Here is a 27,846-nt window from a genome sequence, read left to right as displayed (position 1 = left end):
ATGGTAATTCCCAGAAAATTATGAGGACTTAACATTTTTAATAGGGTAGTAAGGAAACAGCAGGCAAGAAGTTGATGATAGATCCAGGAAATGATGCTTTAAAAGGCAATTTCAAAATGATCAAAGTTTCTTCCTGTGGATGTTTCCCTGGCCCACATGTCATACACCTCCACATCCATTTGTGATATTCTAAAAGTTGGATCAAAATAGATGAACAGGATCTGAGAATGTTAATCTCATTTTGGTCTTTATGATAAATGTTTATCAGTCTGTGTATCTACCCACCTGTCAATATATTATGTATGTTATCAGTATATATATATATATATATTACTATATGTAATACAGTATGTGTGTTTAGAGATGTTTGTGTGTACACACACAATCTGTATTTGTATAATGTGTATAGTAATGTAAGTTAGAGCTCTAAAGAGACTTCATGATTCCAGATTCTTGCTGAGCCTCTTGATAAGCGTTATTCTCCTAATTCATCCAGAAGGAGGACCTGGGGAAGAGCCTCAGTGTGATAAAGACTGTTTACTCCAAGCTACAATGATGGGTTCCTTTCTTCATGATGGTGTGTAATGCATATCATCCACTGCTCAGTCTGTAATTCCAACTCAAAAGTGATTCTGTCTCAGGCTAGAAAGTAGGACACATATGTGTTCATTTGAAAAAATTCTTTTCCATTATGGTGTATCCCAGGATATTGAATATAGTTTCCTGTGCTACACAGTAGGAACTTGTTGTCCATCCATTCCGTGTGTAAAAGTTGGCCTCTACTAACTACAAACACGCAGTCCATCCTCCTTTGATGAATATCCCAACATACTCATTCTTAGTGTCGCAAAATGACTTCCTGATGTAGTTGATTGTAGTTTGTCTTTTGCATTTATAAGCATTTGTTGATACTTTATGACTTCAAATGGTGCAGTAAAGGAAAAGTAAAGGGACTAACAGGTATTGGGTGGCCATGATGTGCTACAGTATATTAACATTTGATTCTCCCATGAATATGTTAGGCTGGTTTAATTGCCCTTGATCTATTGATGCCAACATGAAACTGTTGGTAATTAGGAGAGCTCTGATCCGATCACCCAAATCATGCTCTTTCCAGGGCTATGCTGTCTGCTGATACATTAGATTCTGAATAGGGAGGCCAAGAAAATCGTGCAGTTTCCTGTGTTATGATGTTTCAAATAGTGGCCCTAGCTGGCCACACTTGGAGAAGTTGGTGGGTAGCTGCAGATAGTCTGAGCTGTGTGGTGCGGGCTCCTCCTTCCCACAACCCCTCCCTGTCTCCGTTCTCCCCAGCTGCTCTCCAGTTTGGGAGGTACAGCCTTGCTCGTCATTCTTCACCTTGGCTCTCTGGCTTCTAACCTACCTCCTCCCTCCCACCAAAGTTTTGATATTCACACTAGACTCCTAACTGGTAAAGCCATATTGGTGAATGCTCTTTTAAGTGAAGTGAAAGTTGCTCAGTCGTGTCCAACTCTTTGTGACCCCATGAACTATACAGTCCATGGAATTCTTCAGGCAAGAATACTGGAGTGGGTAGCCTTTCCCTTCTCCAGGGGATCTTCCCAACCCAGGGATCGAACCCAGGTCTCCCGCATTGCAGGCAGATTCTTTACCAGCTGAGCCACCAGGGAAGCCTATTTACTTCACTTATTTATTTCTTTTTTTTTTTTTTTTTTCTTCCCATTTTATTTTATTTTTAAACTTTACATAATTGTATTAGTTTTGCCAAATATCAAAATGAATCCTCCACAGGTATACATGCGCTCCCCATCCCGAACCCTCCTCCCTCCTCCCTCCCCATACCATCCCTCTGGGCCGTCCCAGTGCACCAGCCCCAAGCATCCAGCATCATGCATCGAACCTGGACTGGCAACTCGTTTCCTACATGATATTTTATATGTTTCATTGCCATTCTCCCAAATCTTCCCACCCTCTCCCTCTCCCACAGAGTCCATAAGACTGTTCTATACATCAGTGTCTCTTTAGCTGTCTCGTACACCAGGTTATTGTTACCATCTTTCTAAATTCCATATATATGCGTTAGTATACTGTATTTATGTTTTTCCTTCTGGCTTACTTCACTCTGTACAATAGGCTCCAGTTTCATCCACCTCATTAGAACTGATTCAAATGTATTCTTTTTAATGGCTGAGTAATACTCCATTGTGTATATGTACCACAGCTTTCCTATCCATTCATCCGCTGATGGACATCTAGGTTGCTTCCATGTCTTGGCTATTATAAACAGTGCTGTGATGAACATTGGGGTACACGTGTCTCTTTCCCTTCTGGTTTCCTCAGTGTGTATGCCCAGCAGTGGGATTGCTGGATCATAAGGCAGTTCTATTTCCAGTTTTTTAAGGAATCTCCACACTGTTCTCCATAGTGGCTGTACTAGTTTGCATTCCCACCAACAGTGTAAGAGGGTTCCCTTTTCTCCACACCCTCTCCAGCATTTATTATTTGTAGACTTTTGGATCGCAGCCATTCTGACTGGTGTGAAATGGTACCTCATAGTGGTTTTGATTTGCATTTCTCTGATAATGAGTGATGTTGAGCATCTTTTCATGTGTTTGTTAGCCATCTGTATGTCTTCTTTGGAGAAATGTCTATTTAGTTCTTTGGCCCATTTTTTGATTGGGTCGTTTATTTTTCTGGAGTTGAGCTGTAGGAGTTGCTTGTATATTTTTGAGATTAGTTGTTTGTCGGTTGCTTCATTTGCTATTATTTTCTCCCATTCTGAAGGCTGTCTTTTCACCTTGCTAATAGTTTCCTTTGATGTGCAGAAGCTTTTAAGGTTAATTAGGTCCCATTTGTTTATTTTTGCTTTTATTTCCAATATTCTGGGAGGTGGGTCATAGAGGATCCTGCTGTGATGTATGTCGGAGAGTGTTTTGCCTATGTTCTCCTCTAGGAGTTTTATAGTTTCTGGTCTTACGTTTAGATCTTTAATCCATTTTGAGTTTATTTTTGTGTATGGTGTTAGAAAGTGGTCCAGTTTCATTCTTTTACAAGTGGTTGACCAGATTTCCCAGCACCACTTGTTAAAGAGATTGTCTTTAATCCATTGTATATTCTTGCCTCCTTTGTCGAAGATGAGGTGTCCATATGTGCGTGGATTTATCTCTGGGCTTTCTATTTTATTCCATTGATCAATATTTCTGTCTTTGTGCCAGTACCATACTGTCTTGATAACTGTGGCTTTGTAGTAGAGCCTGAAGTCAGGTAGGTTGATTCCTCCAGTTCCATTCTTCTTTCTCAAGATCGCTTTGGCTATTCGAGGTTTTTTGTATTTCCATACAAATTGTGAAATTATTTGTTCTAGCTCTGTGAAGAATACTGTTGGTAGCTTGATAGGGATTGCATTGAATCTATAAATTGCTTTGGGTAGTATACTCATTTTCACTATATTGATTCTTCCAATCCATGAACATGGTATATTTCTCCATCTATTAGTGTCCTCTTTGATTTCTTTCACCAGTGTTTTATAGTTTTCTATATATAGGTCTTTAGTTTCTTTAGGTAGATATATTCCTAAGTATTTTATTCTTTCCGTTGCAATGGTGAATGGAATTGTTTCCTTAATTTCTCTTTCTGTTTTCTCATTATTAGTGTATAGGAATGCAAGGGATTTCTGTGTGTTGATTTTATATCCTGCAACTTTACTGTAGTCATTGATTATTTCTAGTAATTTTCTGGTGGACTCTTTAGGGTTTTCTATGTAGAGGATCATGTCATCTGCAAATAGTGAGAGTTTTACTTCTTCTTTTCCAATTTGGATTCCTTTTATTTCTTTTTCTGCTCTGATTGCTGTGGCCAAAACTTCCAAAACTATGTTGAATAGTAGTGGTGAAAGTGGGCACCCTTGTCTTGTTCCTGACTTTAGAGGAAATGCTTTCAACTTTTCACCATTGAGGATAATGTTTGTTGTGGGTTTGTCATATATAGCTTTTATTATGTTGAGGTATGTTCCTTCTATTCCTGCTTTCTGGAGAGTTTTTATCATAAATGGATGTTGAATTTTGTCAAAGGCTTTCTCTGCATCTATTGAGATAATCATATGGTTTTTATTTTTCAATTTGTTAATGTGGTGTATTACATTGATTGATTTGCGGATATTGAAGAATCCTTGCATCCCTGGGATAAAGCCCACTTGATCATGGTGTATGATCTTTTTATTCACTTATTTATTTCAACTCTGTGTTTTCAATATCTATCTATAATCTGAGGCATGTATCATCTCCTGAGAAGAGTCAGCAGTTAAGATGTCAGCCTTGTCAGGATTCCTGAGCATTGTGCTGATAGGTACTTGGAAATGGTATAGATAGAACATATGCTGAAACCTTCTGCCATGTAAATATGTTGCTCTTTATCAGAAAGTTTCCAGAATTCGATAGGGAACCTTTTGCATTAATTTAGGTATTCTGGTTTGTATTCGGCCCTTCTTATTAATGTATTTTTTTTTAAATAGAAAGGGAGGACTTGTGTGGTGTAGATATGGAGGTGAGCTTGAGTCTGATTGATGCAGACTCAAATTTTAGTCCCATCTCTCACTGCCTGAGTGCCCCCAGACAAGTCACTTGTTTTACTTTTTGGTGCTCTGATTACCCATCTGTAAATCGGATGTGATACCTACCTCCTGGACCTGTGTATGACACCTAGTCCGGGCCCTAACACAGAGCTCTGCTGAGAAAATATTAGTTCTTTGTATCTTGACCTGGAAGGTAATGCTTTCGTACAATTCTTACCTTCAGTGAATGGATATATTTATATGGAGGAAAGACTGATTCAGTAAGTCTTTCCTCTCCTAAAGACTATTTCCTTTGCAGTTCTGTATCTGTTCCATTTCACATAAAGGTTTTAAGCGCTCTCATTTCCCCGACACCTCTGCATGAAATAAGAAGTGAACTCAACATACAACAGCTTGTTGGGTGTATTCCATACATCTGTTCTGTGCAAGTGTTCTTCCTGCCGGATCCAAAGTGCAGGGAGTCGAGAGTCACATTCGCTAGTAGACTTAGCAATTCCAGCACATTTATCATGACGCAGGTGATGCTTCTGAGACTGTGCAGGAAGCTGAAATGAGTAATGTGACAGGTCAAGGCTTACAGCCATAGGAGAAAATGCTTCTCGCTAGGTATTGACTGTTTTCCATCTCAGATTCCTCTTCTCTCTTCCATGAATTCTGTGCTCCCTGCTAAAGACCAGCCTTTCCCACCTGCTTTCTGTATTGGTAAACTCAACAGTTTCTGCAAATGATGTTAATATGCCTAAACAATGGTTAACAGTTCATGAGTACACACCCAGCAAGGTTTCACTTTAAACTAATCAGCTCTTAGATACTCTCCAGTATCCAAATTTAAAATCGACAACTCTTTTTTTCACTTTTAATTCGATATCTCCAAGGTATAATTTTTCATGAAAAAGTAAATATTTTTAGTCACCCAGCAAGGGAAGACTTCTCTTTTTACAGAAATATACATTTAAGAAAGGATGATGTGTACTTTTTCTAAGTCATCTCTTGAGACCAATTACTTTGACTAATCAGAAGCTTCTCAATTATTTTTAGTTTTGTACTGTTATCAGTGTTCCAAAGAAAAATGTTCCTCAGTGTGACTTACATTTGTGTTTGCTTTTGTACTATTCAACCATCAAAAATTTAAGAGATGCATCATTTTTTAAAATCAGGAAATAATAGGAAATTGAAGAACGATAAGAAGGATTATCTCTTTTTATCTTTCTTTTTAGCTGCACTGTGAACCTTGTGCATCCCTGACCAGGGACTGAACCTGGGCCCTTGATAATGAAAATGTGGAGTCTTCCGCACTGAACTGCTAGGGAATATCCAAATGATTACCTTTTATTTTTTATGTTCCTTTTCTAGCTTTTAGTATTGCCGCCCATCAATAGCTAACACTGTATTTACTGCTGGCTTACAGTCAAATGATAAATTTGTATTTTTATTTTCCCAAGCACTTCTTTATAGACAGAAGTAAGCTGAATTACGTTGCCATCTACTAATAATTGGATATCTGGAGATAGTCAGTACCAGCATAATACTCCTACAACATAACTTGAGGAAGCAGGAAGTGTTGTATAAAGTGAGAAAGAATGTTTAGAAGCTGTATATACTTCCTGTTATTTTATTGATTTTTTAGACCATCCTTATATGAAATGGACTTTTTGATATAACTTTACAGACAAATGGAAGCTCAACTTTTAAGATTTACACAAATCCTTTAGTTGGTCCAGTGCTTTGTTCTACGGTCACTGATTCATTTATTAAGAGATGATATGCTCCCATTCACATCACTTTCCTGTGAGAAGCAGGCATGCCCTGTTCCTTGGTGACCCGGACATTAAACATGAATGGACAGGATCTGTAACTAAGACACTAACACCAGTCCACCAGTGAATGAGAACCATTCTGTGTCTCTGCTTTTCTCTTCTCTATGAACATCTGGGTCTGTACTCATCACATCTGGAAATGCGTGTCGTCTGTTTTTTCCTCTTTGGAACCAAGGTGGAGACAGACATTTAGCTGGTCTGTGCCTATCGCTTATGCTAATGTCAGTAAGTTTACTGATTATGTTTACCAGGCTCAAGCTTTTAAGATGAGTCTCTATGGAAATAAACTGCTTATTTTATGGGTTGTCTAGTGCTGTGATCAGCCATAATCAAGGATGGTGGAAGATTCTAAGAGCAAGTTGTAATAATGTGTTTATTGGAAAACGAAGATAGCAAACTCTAAAATAAATCTTGTTTTGTTGTTCAATTGCAATCTTGGGAACAGCCTGCAGTGTACCAGGAAGAGTTGTGCTTATGGAGTAAAGCTCCACTGTCTACCTTCTACTTCTTGAACTTGGTGGTTTTATTTGATGGAGCTTGGTTGTTTTGTTTCAGCAATGGGAAACACTTCCTATGGGTGTTGGGGCTTTCCTTCCCAATATGGGAGTTGTCCACTTAGAGTATAGGTGGTGAGGAATTACCTTGGAAGGGCTCAAAGTATTATTAGAGGACCTCCTTCTAGGTCTTGCTAGAGAAACCCCAAGGGTACTTATTCTGTCTTCCTTTTTTCTTTTGCAAACATGGGTAACCTTGAGAAATACACTGAGTAGTTAGCACTGATTTCCACAGCTCTGGCTTGGAAATTTCTTACAGTCTCAAGCTGCTGCTTAGACTGGTTGCTAAGCAACCAGGAGAAGAGTTCACAAGCTTTGTCATAAGCTAGCAATCAAATGAGAGACAATATTTTCTTTTGATTATTATTTTTTTTGTCAGCTCTTATTTTTGGTGTTGTGTATTTACATCTTTTGGGGAGTATTATTTCTAGAAACGCCTTTTCCAAAGAAGCTTTGTTTGTTAAAAGCATTTTGGTTTGATCCTTTTGGATAAAAAGATGAGCAGTAGGCATAGAAATTAGGCCTTGAGGCAGATGAAATAGTTTTATGAACCATGATGGAGTCACATACTGCTTTAGCCTCTCCTTTTTTAAGAAAACATACATGAAGCTTTCCATTCTTCTACTTCTGGTTTTCCATTATTGTGCACTTCTCTGACATAAATCAGTGACTTTGAATCTGTGCTACCTCAGCTCTTCTGTCCTTGAAGGTCACCACTGAATAGAAGATCATTTAATCCTTTGTAAGCAGGATTTATTCTGACAATTCTTGGAGCCATTTTTCATGTAATTTCAAAAATATCTGTATCCTTTTTTTTTTTTAATGAACTATAATTAACTTACAGTGGACTTCCCTGGTGGCTTAGTGGTAAAGAATGTGCCTACAATGCAGGAGACTCAGGAGATGTAGGTTTGATCCCTGGGTTGGGAAGATACCATGGAGTAGGACATGGCAACCCACTTACAGTATTCTTGCTGGGAAATCCCATGGACAGAGAAGCCTTGTGGGTTACAGTTCATGGGGCTGCAAAGAGTGGGACACGACTGAGTGACTGAACACTCACTGGCTTACAATGTTATATTAGTTTCAGGTGTGCAACAGTGATTTGATATATTTATGCATTATGAAATGATCACCATAATATATCTAGTAGCCATCTGTCATCATTCAAAGTTATTATGATATTATTGACTATATTCCCTTTACTGTATGTTACATCCTTATGATTTATTTATTTTTAAAACTGGAAGTTTGTGCCTCTTAACCCCCTTCACTTATTTTGCCCATTTCCCTGCCCTCACCCCCAGTATAAATCCTTGACCCTTACAGATTTTGTCTCTCAAATACTAATGAGCCATCTTTTAAACAAATGCATAGGTAAGTGTTTGTAACTGTTGTTTATGTTTTTAATTATACATTGATGTTTATTCAGTGAGTCTGAGGAGTTTGCCTCAAAACAGTAATCTTACAGTTAGTGAAAATGAGATGAGGAGACTGAGATGATACAGATCTTCTGCCTCAGTCCCAAAGGAGGAAGAGATTGTAGAAACTGCATATCAATGAGCATGATGCTGATATCTGGCCAGATAGTACCTTGGGTTATTGAACTAATAGCTTATGATGACTATGCAGAACTGAAGATAATTAGGAGCCTAAATGATATCACTCAGAAAAACTCATGTGAAATTAAACTTGTTTTCTTTCTGATGATTTTAGTATGCTGGTGATTCATGTTAATGTATAGCCACTGGATATAGATTTTAGTAACATGTTTGATTATATGTCTTAAGATAATCAGCATTTCATTAACACAATCCGTAGCTTTTATGCTTTAAAAGAGCACTTAACAATTTTTTTTCTGCAGATGCTTCTCTATGTAAATTATTTGAAGAAATGAGACAGGATATTAAAACTGATATAAATGTTTTTGAAATTCTTGGATGTAATATTTGCATATAAACATTACTATTTGCATTTCCCCTTGTAATTTGGTCTACTATGGAAAAAATTCTTATTTACTTTTTACAGTCAGTAATGAGTGTTTTATTGAATAAGGCCATGCTCACATTTTAGGACAGAGTAATTGAAAGCATTTAGGATGAGCTTATGTTTACCACTCATTCACTCCCAAAGCAGGTGGGATTCTAGCTCAGCCTTTGTCACTGCCAGGGTTTTGTGTATGAAGTGTCAGTGTATCAGTGACTATTGGAAAAAGGACTGATGCCTTGTCTTAGTTCTATAATGGATATACTTATTAATGCATTAAGTAATAAGGTCTAGCAGAGAGTTTACTATCAGCTGTATTTTTGAAATCATGATGAATTTAAGAAATACTATGTAATATCTGCCTAACTATAGTGTGTGATAGAAAGTAATTGTTAATTTCTATTTCTAACAGTTGCAGGTACTGTTAATACTCTGTGGCTTGTATCATGTCTTTATTTATAATGCATGGAGATGCCAGATTTCAGTTAGATGTTTGTGAAAATAAAGATATGCTTTTCCCTATTCACGAATCCATAGATCCTTAATGGAGGGGCAGGGGGTCCATATACCCCTATTAAAAAAAATCCTGTTTACATATTTACCATTAATCATATCATAAAAGTAGTCTTAGAAACAAAGTAAAATATAATATTGATGTAAGATTATGATATATTCTTTCCAGATGGTAAATTCACTGGGATTAAAATCCTTGGGGATATTCAAGTTTATGTATATATCTCAAACTATATTAAGCATGTGTAGCAGCAGAGGCAAATGAATTTCAAACATATATATTCTCCATGTGGCCTAATTATCAATAGAAATAGAATGGCAGATCTTTACAGAAGATGTAAAATTTCTGGGCCTTTGCCAGTCTTCTATTGTTTAAGGAGCATAAGAAATAAAGCCATAGTTTAAATGGAGAATTCTTCTCTATTGCCTGTAAGAGGCCAAGGGGAAATGCATACCTCATTAGTGCATAATGCCAGTAGTCATACTGCAAATCTTTTGTATAGATAATAGCACTGATTTCATAGGTATTTGTGAATTAATACATATATAACACTTAAGAAGGAGCTTCTCTGGTAGCTCAGTTGGTAAAGTATCTGCCTGCAATGCAGGAGACCCCGGTTCAATTCTTGGTTTGGGGAGATCCACTGGAGAAGGGTTAGGCTACCCACTCCAGTATTCTTGGGCTTCCCTGGTGGCTCAGATGGTAAAGAATCCCCCTGCAATGTGGGTGATCTGAGTTCATTCCCTGGGTTGGGAAGATCCCCTGGAGAAGGGAACGGCTACCCACTCCAGTATTTAGCCTGGAGAATTCCTTGGACAGAGGTGCCTGGCAGTCCATGGGCTCAGAGTTGGACACGACTGAGAGACTTTCACACATACACTAACACTTTAGAGTTATTCCTGACACATGAATACATTTATTCCTATATTAATGCTTTTATTACTGTTCCAGTATGTTATTACTTCTGAGTTCTACAAATTTATTGTGGACACCATAGAGCTTTATTTCTTATTCAAAACAACTGTATTTATATATACAACAGTGATCATTTAGAGTCTTATCAGCCCTTGATTGTGAGATGATAATAGGGACGTATTTAACTTACTTTTGGAATGGATAATACATGAACATAAAATCTTAAAAATATTAAAGTGACTATGTAGTGAAAAGTAAATCCTTTCCTTTTAAAAATAGTTTAGTTAGTTTTTGGCTATAATGGATCTCTGTTGCTGTGTGGGCTTTTCTCTAGTTGCTGCGAGCTAGGACTACTCTAGGTCTGGTTTGAGGGCTTTTCGTTGCTGTGGCTTCTCTCATTGTGGAGCGTGGGCTCTAGGGCACTCAGGCTTCAGCAGTTGTGATGTGTGGGCTCAGCACTTGTGACCCCCGGGCTCTGGAGCACAGGCTCAGTAGTTGTGGCACATGGGTTTAATTGTTCTATGGCATGTGGGATCTTTCTGGATCAGGAATCAAACCCGTGTCTACTGCACTGACAGGCAGATTCTGAGTCACCAGGGAAGCCCCCTTTTTGCTTTCTTTTACTCCAGTCGTCCCATTCCTCTTCCTATATCTGTGTGTTATATATATATGAATTATTGGTTCATCTTTGAAAGATTTTATGTATATACAGGTTCGTGCACACACACAGTCTTTTAAATACAGAAATGGTTGCATGCAATACACCTGTACTTCACCCTGAGCATATAAATAGATACTATATCTTTGAGATTGTTCCATATAAAGTTACTTTGTCTTTTTTTAAAAATTAACTTTTATTGGAATATAGTTGCTTTCCAGTGTTGTGTTAATTTCTAATATACAACAAGGTGAATCAGAAATATGGAATGCTTCCTGTATTTGTGGGTCATCTTTGTGCAAGAGCCATGCTAATTTCTGTACTGTTGCAATTTTAGTATAGATGCTACAGAAGCTGAACATTTGAGCTGCCTTGTCTTTGTAAATAACTTTTAATTTTAGAAGAATGTTACACTAACTGAAAAGTTGCAAAGATACAGAGTTCCTGTATACTCCACAGTAGAGTTCCTCTACTCCAGCATCTTATGGAGTTGGGGGGTACATATGTCAAAACTAAGGAACTGGCTTTGTTCAGTTCAGTTGCTTAGTCATGTCCAACTCTCTGCAACCCCATGGACTGCAGCACGCCAGGCTTCCCTGTCCATCACTAACTCCTGGAGCCTGTTAAACTCATGTCCATTGAGTCAGTGATGTCATCCAACCATCTCATCCTCTGTCATCCCTTTCTCCTTCTGCCTTCAATCTTTCCCAGCATCAAGGCCTTTTCCAGTGAGTTAGTTCTTTGCATCAGGTGGCCAAAGTATTGGAGCTTCAGCTTCAGCATCAGTCCTTCCAATGAATATTCAGGACTGATTTTCTTTAGGATTGACTGGTTTGATCTCCTTGCAGTCCAAGGGACTCTCAAGAGTCTTCTCCAACACCACAGTTCAAAACCATCAATTCTTTAGCACTCAGCTTTCTTTATGGAAGGAAACTGGCATTGTTAATTTATTATTAACTAAATTCTGCACTCTGTTCAGATTTCTCTCGTTTTGCACTCATGTCCATTTTTCTGTTTCTGGATCCATGTTATACTCAGTCATCATGTCTTTTACAGCCTCCCCTAGCCTGCAGCAGCTTCTCAGATTTTCCTTGTTTTTAACAACTTAGTTTTGAGGAATGCTGGTTAGGTAGTTTTTGGAATGCCTCTTTGTTATTGAATTTGTCTTGCATTTTTCTCATGGTTAGATTGGAGTTACAGGCTTGAGGGGAACGTTACCACAGAGGGGAAGTGCCCTTCTGATCACCAATATCCATAGTATATGCTACAGACATGGCTTATCAGTGATGATACCTACCTCAGTCACCCGAACAAGGTAGTGTCTGCCGGGTTATGCACTGTGAAGTTACTTTTTCCTCTCTTTTCATATTTCACTTTTTGGAAACAAGTTGCTAGGTGCAACCCACACTTGAGTCAGCCGAAAGCCCACTTTCTTGGGAGGAGGATGGTGTGTGTGTGTGTTTAATGACTCTGTAATAGTCCCTGGGACTTTACTTGGCATGTGAAAGTCCATTTTCGCCTTTTTCTTCATTCTCTCCAAAATAAAAATCAGAACTAGAGTTCTAAAAGCTACCTGCCCAAATCTATCCTCTCCTTACGTATTTCTTACTTAAGGATACCTCTCTTTAGTTGCCAAGAGACTGCTTTTTGTCTGATTATTTTTCTCTGTCATGCTTGTGCAGAGAGCTTAATTCAAAATAAACAATGTGCTACATTATTGATTTTGTTGTTATTCATAGACGATAATTGCTAAGCTACTTACCTGACAACAAATTATTTGCTCCAGGTGACCAAATAAGCAGTTCTCCATAGAGCCACATTTTTAAAATTATTAATATCTAGAGATGCTGCTGTCTTAATCACAAGTTGCGTGCATGCATACTCAGTCATATCCAACTCTTTGCGACCTCATGGACTGCAGCCCACCAGGCTCCTCTGTCCATGGGGTTTTTCAGGCAAGAATGCTGGAGTGGGTTGCCATTTCCTCCTTCGTGGGGCTTCCCAGCCCAGGGACCGAACCTGCATCTCCCATGGTGTCTCCTACATTGTTAGGTGGATTCTTTACCACTGAGCCACCTGGGAAGCCCTATCACAGGTTATGTATACTTTAAAACTTCAGTGAAGAGTCACATATTTTAAGATTCTTATTCAGTTAGCAGGCATTTACTGAGCTTCTGCTATTTTAGCCATGGTTTGGTCGTGAGTTAAACAAATCAGGGGCTTCCCTGATGACTCAGATGGTAAATAATCCTCCTGCAATGCAGGAGACTCAGGTTCTATCCCTGGGTCAGGAAGAACCCCTGGAAAAGGGAATGACTACCCACTCCAGTATTCTTGCCTGGAGAAGTCCATGGACAGAGGAGCCTGGCGGGCTACAATCCACGGAGTGCAAAGAGTCGGACATGACTAAGCAACTAACACTTTCAACTTTCACTTTACACAAATCAGGTGTCTCATGTAAGGCAGATGATGTTTCAAGGAGGAGATATAGACAATAAACACATTAAAAATTAATGGAAAAGGTCATTTGAGAGAGAGATAAGTGCTTTAAAGAAAATAACCAGGGGGAAGTGCTAGCACATGCCTTGGTCATGGTGGTTACATAAGGGCCACTTTGATTTTGTGGCCAGTAAAGTCCTCAGGAGAAGGCGGTTGAACTGAAGACAGAGAATGCAAGGGGACCAGACATTTGAAAAGCTGGAGTTGGGAGGGTCTTGATGAGGTCTAGAAGTAAAAAGAAGGCCAAAATTAGTTTAAATGAGGACAGAGTAGAAGAGAAGGGGGTGTAGAAGTAGACAGGGCTTCATAGGCCGAGTTCCATTTTCAAGGAGGTCTCTGGGTGGTTTTAAGCAGAAAGGTGACATGGTCTGATATCTGTGGTTTAGAAAAACTTTCTAGTTGCTTTGTGGAAAATGGATTATAGGGGAGAGAAGAGGAAGCAAGAATATAGTATGAGTTAGGAGACCACTGTAAGAGTCCAAGTGAGAGATGGATTGTGGTTTGGACTAGCAACAAGATGTACAAAAGTAGATAGATTGGGATAAAGTGGGGGGCATAGAACTGCCAGAATTTGTAGCTTAATTGAAATAAATTTTTAACAGCAGATGTGAATCAACAGGAAAGATAAGATGATGATGTGATATAAACTGTCTCAAATACAGATCATATTTTCATGCAAGTCTTTAAAAGAAGAGTGGTATCGAATATGCACATTAGTGACTTAGGCATAAGTTAGGGAGCCAAGTCCATTATAACCTAATTCACGCGTCAGGAACAAAACAGGAAACTTGCTTACCAAGTTAATGAGCTCTTAATACTTTATCTAATAAGTCTGTCGTAACTACCAAGCCCAGAACCGTAAAGAGATTGTCTTTAGGGGTTAATAACAAACTTTAGGGGGACTTAATCATCCCATTTACTTGATCATTACTTCTCAGGAAGTTATAATTTTAGGAATCATATTTTTGATGTAATGGTTACTGTGAATCACTTTTATGTCATAAAATTATAATGTTTGGCAAAGCAGAACACATTTCAATCATATATTGATTTTAGCTTTGGAATTATGGAGAAAATATTTCATTTTTGTAGCTATTACTTACATGTAAAATGCCTTTTAATAAAGGGTTTTACAGAGCTTTCTTTGGAATAAATAACTAAATGTAGTCATAGTTTTGACATTTGACTTTTATATCAAATGCAGCAATTCATTTTATGAGGGCTTGGAATTTAATATAACATTTGGTTTGTTCTAAATTTTCAACATATTTTTATCTTTGTTATATGAAGAAAACATTGCTTTATAATGTGTAATAAAAATCATAAATAAAAACCTCACTAGTTGGCTCAGTTTAGTGTCTTGGGGTAAGTAGGTAAGATAGGGATGATTTATTTTTATATTCTAAAAGTAAGGGTTTGCTAAGAAACTGATGAGGTAAAGAGAAGGAAAATATTTGCCTTTTTAATAAACTTTAAAAAATTGAAATATAGTTGGTTTACAATAGTTTCAGGTACACAGCAAAGTGATTCATATATAATATATATTTTCAGACTATTTTTCATTATAGATTATCACAAGATATGAATATAGTTAATTATGGTATACAGTAAATCCTTGTTGCTTCTCTATTTTATGTATAGTTAGTTTGTATCCATTAACCCCATGGTGTTGTTCAGTCTCTCTGTTGTGTCTGACTCTTTGTGACCCCATGGACTGCAACATGCCCAGGCTTCCCTGTCCTTCACCATCTTCTAGAGCTTGCTTGAACTCATGTCCATTGAGTTGGTAATGCCATCCAACCATCTCGTCCTCTCTTTTCCCCTTGATCCTACCTTCTGTCTTTCCCAGAATTGGAGTCTTTTCCAATGAGTTAGCTCTTCGCATCAGGTGGCCAAAGTATTGGAGCTTCAGCTTCAGCATCAGTCCTTCCAATGAATATTCAGGATTGATTTCCTTTATGATTGACTGATTTAATCTTCTTGCAGTCCAAGGGACTCTCAAGAGTCTTCTCCAACATCACAGTTCAAAAGCCTCAGTTCTTCAGCACTCAACTTTCTTTACGGTCCAACTCTCACATCCATACATGACTACTGGAAAAACCAAAGCTTTGACTAGACAGACCTTTGTTGGCAAAGTAATATCTCTGCTTTTATTATGCTGTCTAGATTAGTCATAGCTTTTCTTTCAAGGAGCAAGCGTCTTTTAATTTCATGGCTGCAGTCACCACCTGCAGTGATTTTGGGGCCCAAGAAAATAAAGTCTGTCACTGTTTCCATTGTTTCCCCTTCTATTTCCCATGAAGTGATGAGACCAGATGCCATGATCTTAGTGTTTTGAATGTTGAGTTTTAAGCCAGCTTTTCACTCTCTTTCATTTCATCAAGAGGCTCTTCAGTTCCTCTTTGCTTTCTACCATAAGGGTGGTGTCATCTCTATATCTGCGGTTATTGATATTTCTCCCAACATTCTTGATTCCAGCTTGTGCTTCATCCAGCCCAGCATTTTGCATGGTGTTAAATAAGCAGGCTTAGAGAAGAGATAATCTGGAAAATTAGTTTTGACATAATATAAAAACAGGAGTTTGTTCAAATGGAGTCCATGGTAAGCTAAGGACTGTGAATGAGTTTAGGTCTGTTTCCATATTTGATGAGAACAAGCATTTTTGACAGAAAATATGGCTCTTGTTAATGATCATGACAATGGATTTTAGGGGGCAGATTTTAATTTCATTGTTGGTGTTTCATTACATAGTATGTTCAGCCATTTCACAGCTTGTTAAAGATGTATTCCAAGCATTTATTTTCCTTCTGAACAGTTTCCCAGCATCTATTTACTAAGAGGACACGCAGTATATAGAACAAATTCACGTGTACAAAGCTGACAATCCCACAAGTGTTATATTCTCATTTGCATTATGGTCTTATTCATGTTGGGTACAATCCATGTATTTCTCTAAGTTTCTCTTCCTTTCCTCACAGAGCCTCTTAGCAGGGATGCAGTATATGATTTTGCAGGCATGCTGTCAGGAATATTAAAAAGGCTAAGAACATCATGCTGAAGAATTATGTGGAATGAAAAAATTCAGCATGAACTGTCAATCTGTCTTCTCTGGCCTTTTAGGTTCTTTGACTTTGTTGTTGGCAAAATGTGGAGCTCTTTCACCTGCCATTTTAAAAAGCTTGTTCTTCCAAGGATTTGTTTCACAGGCCCTGTGCTTAATATCCAGGTCTGAACATTTAATTTCTTTCTGTAGAATGTTACATTCTCTCATATATCAGAGCTTTCAGTGGGTCCTTACCTTGATGGAAGTAGTCACAATCTAGGGAATGCCATTTAGCCAGCATCAGCCTGCAACTGCTAATGATTACCTAAAAGGAGTGATTACCATCCCCTGTGAGGTGATTGCAAAGAAACCAGAGAGCATGTGTTTTTCAGGAAAAATCAAGGACTAACCCTGTAAGCTTCAAAGACGTCATCACAGCGAGGCTATTGCTGTGTCATTGTAGTCCAAACAGAAGTATGCCTGGAATAAAAATAGGCTTGCTGTGAATATGAACTTTCTGCAGATAAAATACAGACCACAAAATGGCAAAGATTTGTTAAAAGTGTTCTCTATTTGCCTTTACTTTTATAGATGTGTCTCTATCAGAAGAGGCATATATCCTTATCCCAATAGGTAAAATGCAAAAGGCATAAGAGTGAGTAAATTAGTAACATTGTTTTACAAAATGTGGGATAATGAATGACTTTGAAACATAATTTTGAAAGAATGAAATTAAAACCATGATTGGCCCATTGTGATCTATATTTTGGAAGAAGTCAGTAAAGTCTTTAACTGAAAAATGGGTTTATTTTTAAAGAAAGCACTAGAAGGACCAAGCAACATACATTGGATTCCTAAATGCTGCTGAGTCTGGTAGAAGTGAAAGCAGGCATCCAGGAATTAGCCTTAGATTGTACGAGTCTTTCTGTGGCTCTTGCCCCTGCTTTAACTGTCTTCAGATGGAAAGATTGAGGGGATTTTAGGGAAAGAAACAGAAAGGTAGGTAGAAAGTATTACACAAATAGATGGACAGGAAGAGAGAGAGGGAGAGAGAAGATAAGCAGATTATTTTAATTATTCTCATGTTTCATATGAAAATTAAAATAGATAATTCCCTGACAAATTGAGTTATATAAATCTCCTCTGTGGATTTTGGTCACTTACCTGATGCCAGGATGTAGGGAAGAAAGCCTCAAAGGGACTATAGCAACATGTGATTTATCCAAATCTATACTTTAGAGTATGAGGAAAGTAGATATTGGTTCCAGGTCATTTATCTTTAATGTATAATGTAAAGCACTAAGTAAATGCTTTCACTGTAATAGCCTTTGAGTCAAAGGTTACAGACATTTCACTTACAGAAACCCATGAAAACACTTGCATTTTTTTCAGTATCTAGATTTTATGTCATCAGAAAAATAAAAGGATTAAAACTTAAGTGAAGAAAGTCTGTAGTTCATGATACTTTCCTTGAGCAAGAATATTTTTCTCTGCTTTCATCAAAGTTACTTCTAGTACAGATTTAATTTTCTTGTAGTAAACCCACATTTGACCAGCCAGCTTTAAAGATCATAAAGGGAATTAATAAACATTGTTCATGTTTATGGAAATATGGAGAATGGAAATCAAAAGGAGCCTAAAGAAAAATGGTTAAGTGTCTGCCTACGAACCAGGAGACCTGGGTTCGATTCCTGGTTGGGGAAGATCCCCTGGAGAAGGCAATGGCACCCCACTCCAGTACTCTTGCCTGGAAAATCCCATGGACGGGGGAACCTGGTGGGCTACAGTCCATGGGGTTGCAAAGAGTCAGACACGTTTGAGCGACTTACCTTTCTTTCTTATATAATTTTCCTTTTTCCTGATTATTGGTTAAAGAATTTTCTTTGTGACATGAAAAAGATTTGGAGCTGTTGTTTGCCCTTTATCTGAATTTTTTACTTCTATTGCGCCCTCTAGTACTTGATTCTCTTTACAGTGAGTTCTTAAAGATTAAGAAAAGACATCCTCTGAAAAAACCTAGGAATAATATTTTGCATAAGGCAATAGTTCATATGTTTTGATTAAACATGTTCTTTTTTCACTTCTTGACTGTAAGATAGGCACAAAATGTTTTAAAAGGGTAGGAAAAAAATTTCATCTATTCCTTAGATTTGGGGGTACCTGTAATGGTGAGAGTTACTTGACAGGTACATAAGACTCCTCAAGATTAATTGTTGTGTTTACTTAAGTTATCTTTCTAGGCACTGCTGTAGCCATTGGCAACTCTAAAGATTTCTGTGTGCTGTTGATCTCAGCAAGGACCGAGGGGTTGTGCATAGAGGTTGATGAACAGAAATGCTAAGTACAATGGTTTCCAAAGAGAGAGAAACAAAGGGAAAAGATCCCATTTCTTTCCCCTCCACCAAGCCTTTAGAAAGGTCAGGGGGCGTTTTCCTTGGGCTGCTTGTAAAATGAAATCTTCAGCCAGAGCTTCTTAGGTCATTTAGCCAATCAGCCCAGAGAGCTTATCAGAGCTGTTGGAAGGAACGTGTCAGGGGAACACTCTCAAACTCTTGTCTGTCTTGAAGTAGTTCAGTCCAGACTTCGAGTAGCTCGGCTACTCAGGTATTCACTGGACTTCCCTGCAGTCCCTCTGTGCATGTTGACTGAACACCATGTGCACTCAAACACCATTATGCACACTCATCTTTGTGCTTGACTCTCTAGTTCATAGCCCTATCAGTTCTATAATCTAAAAGCATTTAGTACCTTGTTCTTGGTTGCAAACAGCAAACTGATTCTGGTGAACTTAAGCAGAAAAAGAATCTACTGAAAGATGTCAGACAGCTTGCAGAATTGAATGAAAGAGTGGGCAGCAAGGCTTGGAGTTATGGCAGAAGCCTGGGAACAAGCTGAGTGAGACAGCCAGTCATGCCACAGAAAATGTTCTGGTTAGGACTTTACTAATGGACTTTGCATGATCACTGCTGGACATTAAGCCCTCTCATCCCTTCTGTGACTAAGCTGTTATGCCCCTATCTGTGGCACCTGTGGGGCTTATGAGGCATCAAGGATTACTGCTGGGTCTTCAGGAACTCTCAGTATGATGTCATCAATGTCATTAACCACTGTGATATCCTTGGCAAGGTGGTCACTGGTCTTGAAGACTGAATGTTGGAGCACAATCAGAGAGTAGAGGTGATTCTAAGGCAAGGCACTGAAGGTGTTACAGCATCCTTAATCAATAAGGCAGACTGCTTCTGGTGTTTCTCCTTTTTAGGATTCAGCATTTGCACAGCCAGTGGTTGCCTAGTGGGTTTCAGGGGCTGAATGAGCTTGACTGGCATGGCTGACACAAGTCCCTTCACTACCTGCCTAAATCTGAAAATCTGCTGCTGTTGTTCAAGATCCATTTGTTCTCGGCACCAGTGAGGACTCAGAGTTCCTGCATCTCTCAGGTCTCTTGTGCTGTTAGAAATCCCTGCCATTCTTTCAGGGATGTTGTATTCCTTTGATTACAGTTTCGATCACCAGGAAACAAAGTTCACAGGACTTCCACTTGGCTGTTCCTACCAAGATAACCTCTAACTGTTGGTTCAGTAGGTTTTCTTCTTACCTGAGAACCTAGGAAACAATCACAGTGTGGGTTTGAGGTACCACTGGTCTTCATGGGAGGTAAATTGGGTCAGAACTTCACTTATAACTTGACCCTAGAAACCTCCACCCTGACTGTTAGACTGTGGTGTTGTATGCCAAGAATTACTTTTGGCTCAGAGCTCATGCCTAGTACTTCCTAAGGGGCCTGGGTGTATTTCCTTCCCCCATGTCCAGATCTGCTGCTGCTGCTGCTAAGTCACTTCAGTCGTGTCCGACTCTGTGCGACCCCATAGACGGCAGCCCACCAGGCTCCCCCGTCCCTGGGATTCTCCAGGCAAGAACACTGGAGTGGGTTGCCATTTCCTTCTCCAGTGCATGAAATTGGAAAGTGAAAAGTGAAAGTGAAGTCGCTCAGTTGTGTCTAACACTTAGCCTGCTAAACAGCTGCAAAGTCCTTTGAGGAAGACAGAATGAACTATGTTTATGATATTACTGAAGATATATAAAAAATATATATCTTTTGTTAATGACATTCATCACTTTAAAGTTGACCTTAAAAATAGAGTCAAACAGAACCATTGAATCTGAGATACTCAGTTCCCAGTTATTTGTGTGAATGGACTGGCATTCCCATTTATCTTGGGAATATCTTGGCCAGTCTTCTTTTCAAATAGTTCTTGACATGAGATCTACTTTCATTGTAGTCTAGGAGACGTTGAAAAGTATAGATGTAATTCTTACTTCCAAAGAGATTGGTGACAATAACCTTTTGGAGGTTGGGTTGGGGTGGTGCTTTCCATTTCTAACAAGTGAATAAGAAACCAGTAGTAAAGAAGATGGAAAACTGCCTCACTGTCCCATGGTTAATTCTTTTGAGTTGCACCCGCACAATGTTGATTTATTGTTTCTTTTGACTTACTTATTATCAGCCTACTCAAGCCTTAGACTTGAGGTGCAGTATTTCATGTGGCTAAGAACAGGACTGAACCACCTGGCTTTGAACACCAGTTCCGCTGCTCTCTGGGATTCCCTGGTGGCTCAGATGGCACAAAATCTGCCCACAGTGCGGGAGGCCTGCTTTGATCCCTGGGTCAAGAAGATCCCCTGAGAAGGGAATGGCTACCCACTCCAGTATTCTTGCCTGAGGAATTCCATGGACAGAGGCGCCTGGTGTGCTACAGTCCATGGAGCCGCAAAGAGTCGGACAGGACTGAGCAACTAACACACACACACACACACACACACACACACACACTCTGCTGCTTGCTAGCTGAGTGACCTTAGACAAATCATTTAATGTCTGTAACCCTGTTTCTTCATCTGTGGAGGCAAGCGTGCTTATGGTAGAGACTTGTTATATGGAAGTAATCAAGTAATTATAACATGTAGTGACCATTCAATAATATTGACATTGACAAGTCACTCAGTCGTGTCCGACTCTGCAGTCCTATGGACTGTAGCCTACCAGGCTCCTCTGTCCATGGGATTTTCCAGGCAAGAGTACTGGAGTGGGTTGCCATTTCCTTCTCCAGGGGATCTTCCTGACCCAGGGATTGAACCCGGGTCTCCCACATTGTATACAGACGCTTTACCGTCTGAGCCACGAGGGAATCTATCAATAATATTAGCCAGTATATTTTTAAAAGCTTATACAATTTGTAATTATAGAAACAAAGACCCAGTAATACCAAATATAAATGCTTTTAACCTCCATATTGAATTATCTGTGCTACTCATTTTCCTAAGAGTTCATTTATCTGGTGTCTATTTCTTAAATACCTACACAAGCCAGGCTCCATGCTGATTTTTACATCATTGTGCCAACCTTGACCTCAGGTTGCTAGTTGACCATTTTCAGAGGGCGCAGAGTAGTGGGAAGCTTTGTTGATAAAATGTGGGGGACATAAAAAGTCATTCCTTTTTTTTTACCCCCTTCCTACCCTGACTTCCACAATACACTAAGATTTAGCCTATGTAAAATCATCAAACACTGCAGCTGCTAAGTCACTTCAGTTGTGTCCTACTCTGTGCTACCCCATAGATGGCAGCCCACCAGGCTCCCCTGTCCCTGGGATTCTCCAGGCAAGAACACTGGAGTGGGTTACCCTTTTCTTCTCCAATGCATGAAAGTGAAAAGTGAAAGGGAAGTCGCTCAGTCGTGTCCGACTCTTCACGACACCATGGACTGCAGCCCACCAGGCTCCTCCATCTATGGGATTTTCCAGGCAATAGTACTGGAGTGGGGTGCCATCACCTTCTCTGTCATCAAACACTATATCAGGATTATTCAGTAGAAATACATTGTAAGCTACAAATGTCATATATAATTTAAAATTTTCTAGTAATTGCATACAGAAGTAAAATAAATGAGATGGAATTAACTTTAATAATGTATTTTATTTAGTCTGCCATATCCAGAGTAACATGATCTTAACATGTAATAAATATAAAGAACTGTTGATGAGATATTTGACATTCCTTTTTTCATACGAAATCTTTGGAGCCCAGTGTGTATTTTATGTTTCACATTTATTCACACTCACCACCTTTGAAGTGTCTAATCTCTCTACATGTGGCAGTAAGTGGCTACTACAGTGGACAGAGTAAGATTAAATTTTATCGGATTCTAAGACTTAGCCATGAATTCTTCAGTAAACAGTTTTGGGTTATTCTCAGATCCTCACCTGGAAGGAAAAATACAGAAAGAGAAAGAATGAATTGAAATTCTATAAAATACATTTTCAATATGTACTTTTATATAAGTTTATTGATGAGAAACATAAAAAAATAGTTTGTTGATCAAAGATCATGTCCACTATTTGCAGAAATGCAAGTAGCAGTTAAGAACTGTTAGGGAAGGGGACTTCCCTGGCAGTCCGTTGGTTAAGACTCTGTGCTTCAACTGTAGCGGGCATGGGTTCCATCCCTGGCTGGGTGACTAAGATCCCACATGCCACGTGGTGAAGCCGAAAAAAAGCAGAATTGTTAGGGAAGATCTAAATGTGGAAATTTAAAGGAAGCTTATATCTTTAGCTATTGGTTGGGAAGAAAATCAACAGGTATTTAGTGATGTTGCAATAGTAATTTTTTAAAAAAATGAGTGTGATAATAGTCAGTGAGAAAGTACAGTGTTTTTTCTTTTTTTGGTTGGGAGTTAGCAGTGTCTTTTTTTCCTTTAAACTAGTTATATGATCTACGATGGACTAGTTATATGGTCTATGTTGGAATGAAGTCAGTTGTGTAGAGATGAAGGCACACTCTCCTTCAGTGCTGTCTGTTGCCAGAGTGTTTTCACGCTTAATGCCACAGTCATCTGTGACTCGTCTTTCAAATGGTTGATGACCCAAGTCAACATGCCCCCTGAACCTTTAAAAAGCGCCTCTCTCAGGAACTTAATTTATGTTATAAACACCACGCTTCTGTGTTGACATTACATATGGACAGCGTAAACCATTAGACATTTGCATTTTTGCATCACAATCACCAAGGATTTATGTGAGATTAATATTACTTTTTATTTTGTCTGAATTTTTTATTATAGAAAATTTCATACGGATGAAAAATTAGATAAGAGTGACGAAGCTTGATGTAACCTTTAGTCCCAACTGTAACAATTATTAACTAATAAAGGCTAATCTCCTTTTCATCCATAGCTCTATACCCAGTTACCTTTAAGTATAATTCCAGAATCATTGGCAATTCATCAGTAATTTTACCTTCAATATTACATTCGATTGATAGGCTTTCTTCTCTTCTTTTTTTCCCATTTTGTAATATCATTATTGAGGGAACTAGATAATTTGTTCTGTAAGTTTCTTACAGTCTGGATTTGGCTAATTGCCTCCCTGTGATATTGCTGATCTTGTGTCTGTATCCCCTGCGTGTTTTGTAAAATGGTAATTAGATTGTAAGTTTTCGCCAGACTCAGGTTTATTTGTCTGTCTTGGTGAAGATTTTCCTAGTTGCTGCTGCGTTCTTTCATAGGGGAGCACATAATGTCTGGCTATCCCTCTTTTCATCATGTTGACACTGATGGGCATGTTTGTGTGTCAGCAGCCCGAACCACCACCCATTAGGAAGTTCTCTACTTTTCAGCAAATAGTTTTAGCAACAACTCAGGATCATTGCTTTGAGTCATCATTTCAAGAGGGATTGCATAATAATGAAGCTCTAATTCTGTCATTTCTTCTTAATTTATTAGCTGGAATATTTCCATATACAAAAACATTCCTTTATCAACAATTTGGTTAATTTGAGGTACAGTTTGTACAGCAAAGACAGGTTTCATCTTTGATTCTTTTCCTTTATTTAGTAGTTTTCAGAATGAGTTGACCCCTAAGGTATCCTCCAAAGGTAAATAATGTTCTTTTTTAGTATCAGAATTCATGGATTTAAACATATTTGATGTTTTTCAAGCCATTCTATTTATTACTCTTTTTAATGCCCTATTTCTGACCAGTGGAAGCCTCTTGAAGTTGGCTCTGAGTCCTTTGAACCTGACTCCAGAGGACTTTGATAGCTTCTTTGCTTTCTGAAATGCCAAGATATTCTAGGCTCATCTTTCATTTCTCTGTCCCAGATCTTAAATCAGCTATTTCTCCAAGGAGTCCTGGTTTCTTTAAGTGAATACATGGTATTTAGAGAGCATACCTGGGCACCTCAGATTTAAAGCTTAAGAAGTTTTCAGTCTGGAGTCTTTATTAGTTAGGAAAACTCTAGTGAAAGCAGCTCCATCCTCAGTGGCCTAGTGCAATCCAGGCTCACCTCTGCCGCGTGCATTGGCAGGCAGTCCTCCAGGCAGTGATTTAAAGACCCAGGATTCTTTTGTCTTTTAACTCCAACAGCCAGTAGTGCCTTAGAAGATGTAAAGAGGGAAATGTACTTTTTAAGTCCTTTTAAAAAGTAGTACTTTTTAACTACTTTGACCTGGAAATGATACACATTTCTGCTCTCCTTCTACCAGTGAAAACTAGTCACGTGGCCCTGTCTCAAAGCAACATGGCAGTAAAGGCAGTCTCTGACTGGGGAACCTTGCACTGCGGCAGAGCATCATCCTCATTGAATGTCAGGCTGTCTCTGCCGGAAACCAAGCCAGAAACTAATGCTTTACTGTACGAAATCATGAGCTGTCCCCAACTTTCTCCAAAAGGACAGTCTAAAGTCTCAATCACTGCGTCCAGCTGACGTACAGATGCACCTCATTTTCTTGCACTGTGCTTCATTGCACTTTCCCAGATATTCCTTTTTTTTTTTTTTCTTACAGATTGAACATTTGTGGCAATGCTGCCTCAAGCAAGTCTGTTGGTACCATTTTTCCAGTAGCATCTCTTCACTTCACGTCTCTATGACACATTTTGGTAATTCTTGCAGTATTTCAAACTCTTTCATTCTTATATTTATTGTGATGATTTGTGATCAGATGAGTGATCGTTAATGTTACTCTTGCAATTGTTTTGGGGCACCATGAAGCAGTCCCACATAAGATGGTGAACTTAATCCCTAAGTGTTGTGTGTGTTCTGACTTATATCAGCCTCCTGGTCCTTTTCCTCAAGGAAGGGCTCGTGTGGCTGCAGCACAGAAAACTAATTAATAACCCTACAGTGGGTGATTAATTAACTCACGTTCAAGTGAAGGAGACGAGTGATGCCATAAGCTTCATTGTTATCTTTGTTTTCTAGAAGGCTGATGTTTATTTATTTATGGCCATGTTGGGTCTTCATTGCTCCATGTGGGCTTTCTCTAGTTGTCACGAGCTGAAGCTACGCTCTGGTTGTGCTGCGTGGCCTTTCCTTCATGGTGGCTTCTCTTGTTGCGGAGCAAGGGCTCTAGGGTTCCTGGGCTTCAGTATTTGTGGCTCACAGGCTCAGTTGCCCCGCACATGTGGGATCTTATTTCCTGGACCAGGGATCAAACCCATGTCCCCTGCATTGGCAGGCAGATTCTTAACCACTGGACTACCAGGGAAGTCCCTGTTGTCTTGTTTTAAGCAATTGCCACAGCCACTCTGCCCTTCAGCAAATCACCTTACTGACCAGTCAGCCCCCATCAATATCGAGGCAAAAAAAATTAGGACTCTCTGAAGACTCAGATGATGGCTTGCAGTTTTTAACAATGGAATGTTTCTTAATTAAGCTAAGTACACTCTTTTATTAGACATAATGCTATCACACACTTTAGACAACAGTAAAATTTAAACATAACTTTTATATGTACTGGGAAACCAAAAAATGAGTGTGATTCACTTTATTGCAATATTTGCTTTATTGCAGTGGTCTGGAACTGATCTGCAATATCTCTGAGGGATGTCTGTAGAGCATCTTCCTCCACCCCCAATCAGTATATAACAATGAACCGTAGGCAAAACAACCATAATAAACACTCGGATTTGGAAAGGAGAAGAAGGATGTGGAGCACAGGTTGATGGCCGGTAGAAATTCTCTATCACTCTTATGTATACATTATAAGGTCTTTCTGCACTGGCATTGGATGAAATTTCTTGGTTAAACTTGAATTCTCTTCTCAATTGCTGCAAGCAATTTCTTGTCCACTACTTTCCTGTGGCTCTCTCCTCCACTTTCCCGAATGTCTGTCTTTATTCATTTTCATACCTGTCCACATTTGAAGGTTATTGGAGACTATGCCATCCCTGGGAGCTATGTGTTTTTTTGCAGTCAGCTTCCTATTCTTGTAAATTAGAAGGTAACTTTGAAGATTGAAAGGGTTGTTTTTTTTTTAAGACTCAAATTCTCTCTAAGGTAATTTTTTTTTAAATTGAAGTAGATAAGCTTCCCATGTGGTGCTAGCGGTAAATAACCTGTCAGCCAGTGCAGGAGACTTAGAGACATGTACTCAATCCCTGGGTTGGGAAGATCCCTTGGAGGAGGGCACGGCGATCCACTCCAGTATTCTTGCCTGGAGAATCCCTTGGAAGACAAGCCTTGCAGGCTATACTCCATGGGGCCACAGAGGGGGGACAACGTAACACATAGTGGATTTGCAATGTGTTACTTTCAGATGTACAGCAAAGTGATTCAGTTATACACACACATACATTCACACACGCACACACATATATGTTTGTGTGTGTGTGTGTGTGTATGAAAGTGAAGTGAAGTCGCTCAGTCGTGTCTGACTCACGCGACCCCATAGACGGCAGCTCACCAGGCTCCCCCGTCCCTGGGATTCCCCAGGCAAGAACACTGGAGTGGGTTGCCATTTCCTTCTCCAGTGCAGGAAAGTGAAAAGTGAAAGTGAAGTCGCTCAGTCATGTCCAACTCTTTGTGACCCCATGGACTGCAGCCTACCAGGCTCCTCCGTCCATGGGATTTTCCAGGCAAGAGTACTGGAGTGGGGTCATTGCCTTCTCCGATGTGTGTGTGTATATATATATGTAAAATTTCTTTAGCATATAATTTTTCAAAACCTTGGTAGGGTGATGATTTATAGTTACTTTCATGTGCCAGTAACCTCAGCAAAACAAAGATCTGTCAAAGTATAACTGTCTATACTTTTCTTTGCTTCCTTGATTCTTCGGTTCTATCTCTCATTTGAAAGTGCTGTTAAGAGGATGCCTGTAATCATCAGGAGAGGGCCACATTCTTTTTTTTCTCCCAAAGATTTTTTGATGTGGACCATTGTTGAAGTGTTTATTGAATTTGGTAAAATGTTGCTTCTGTTCTGTGTTTTGGTTTTTCTGCCACAAGGCACGTGGAATCATAGCCCCTTGATGAG

At 39.0% G+C, this 27,846-nt stretch overlaps 1 protein-coding gene and 1 non-coding gene across 2 annotated transcripts in view; one reads left to right on the top strand and one right to left on the bottom strand.

Moving 5' to 3' along the window:
* LOC139180332 (uncharacterized) overlaps positions 1–27,846 on the top strand; it is a 368,615-nt gene that overhangs the window by 131,615 nt on the left and 209,154 nt on the right. The window lies entirely within an intron of this gene.
* LOC139180464 (U6 spliceosomal RNA) lies at positions 11,254–11,358 on the bottom strand. Its single transcript, XR_011564734.1, has one exon. It is a non-coding gene; the product is annotated as a U6 spliceosomal RNA (small nuclear RNA).

This window comes from Bos indicus, chromosome 28, assembly GCF_029378745.1.
Source record: "Bos indicus isolate NIAB-ARS_2022 breed Sahiwal x Tharparkar chromosome 28, NIAB-ARS_B.indTharparkar_mat_pri_1.0, whole genome shotgun sequence".
In the NCBI taxonomy this organism is placed as follows: Eukaryota; Metazoa; Chordata; class Mammalia; order Artiodactyla; family Bovidae; genus Bos; species Bos indicus.
This window is presented reverse-complemented; position numbering and strand designations above follow the sequence as displayed.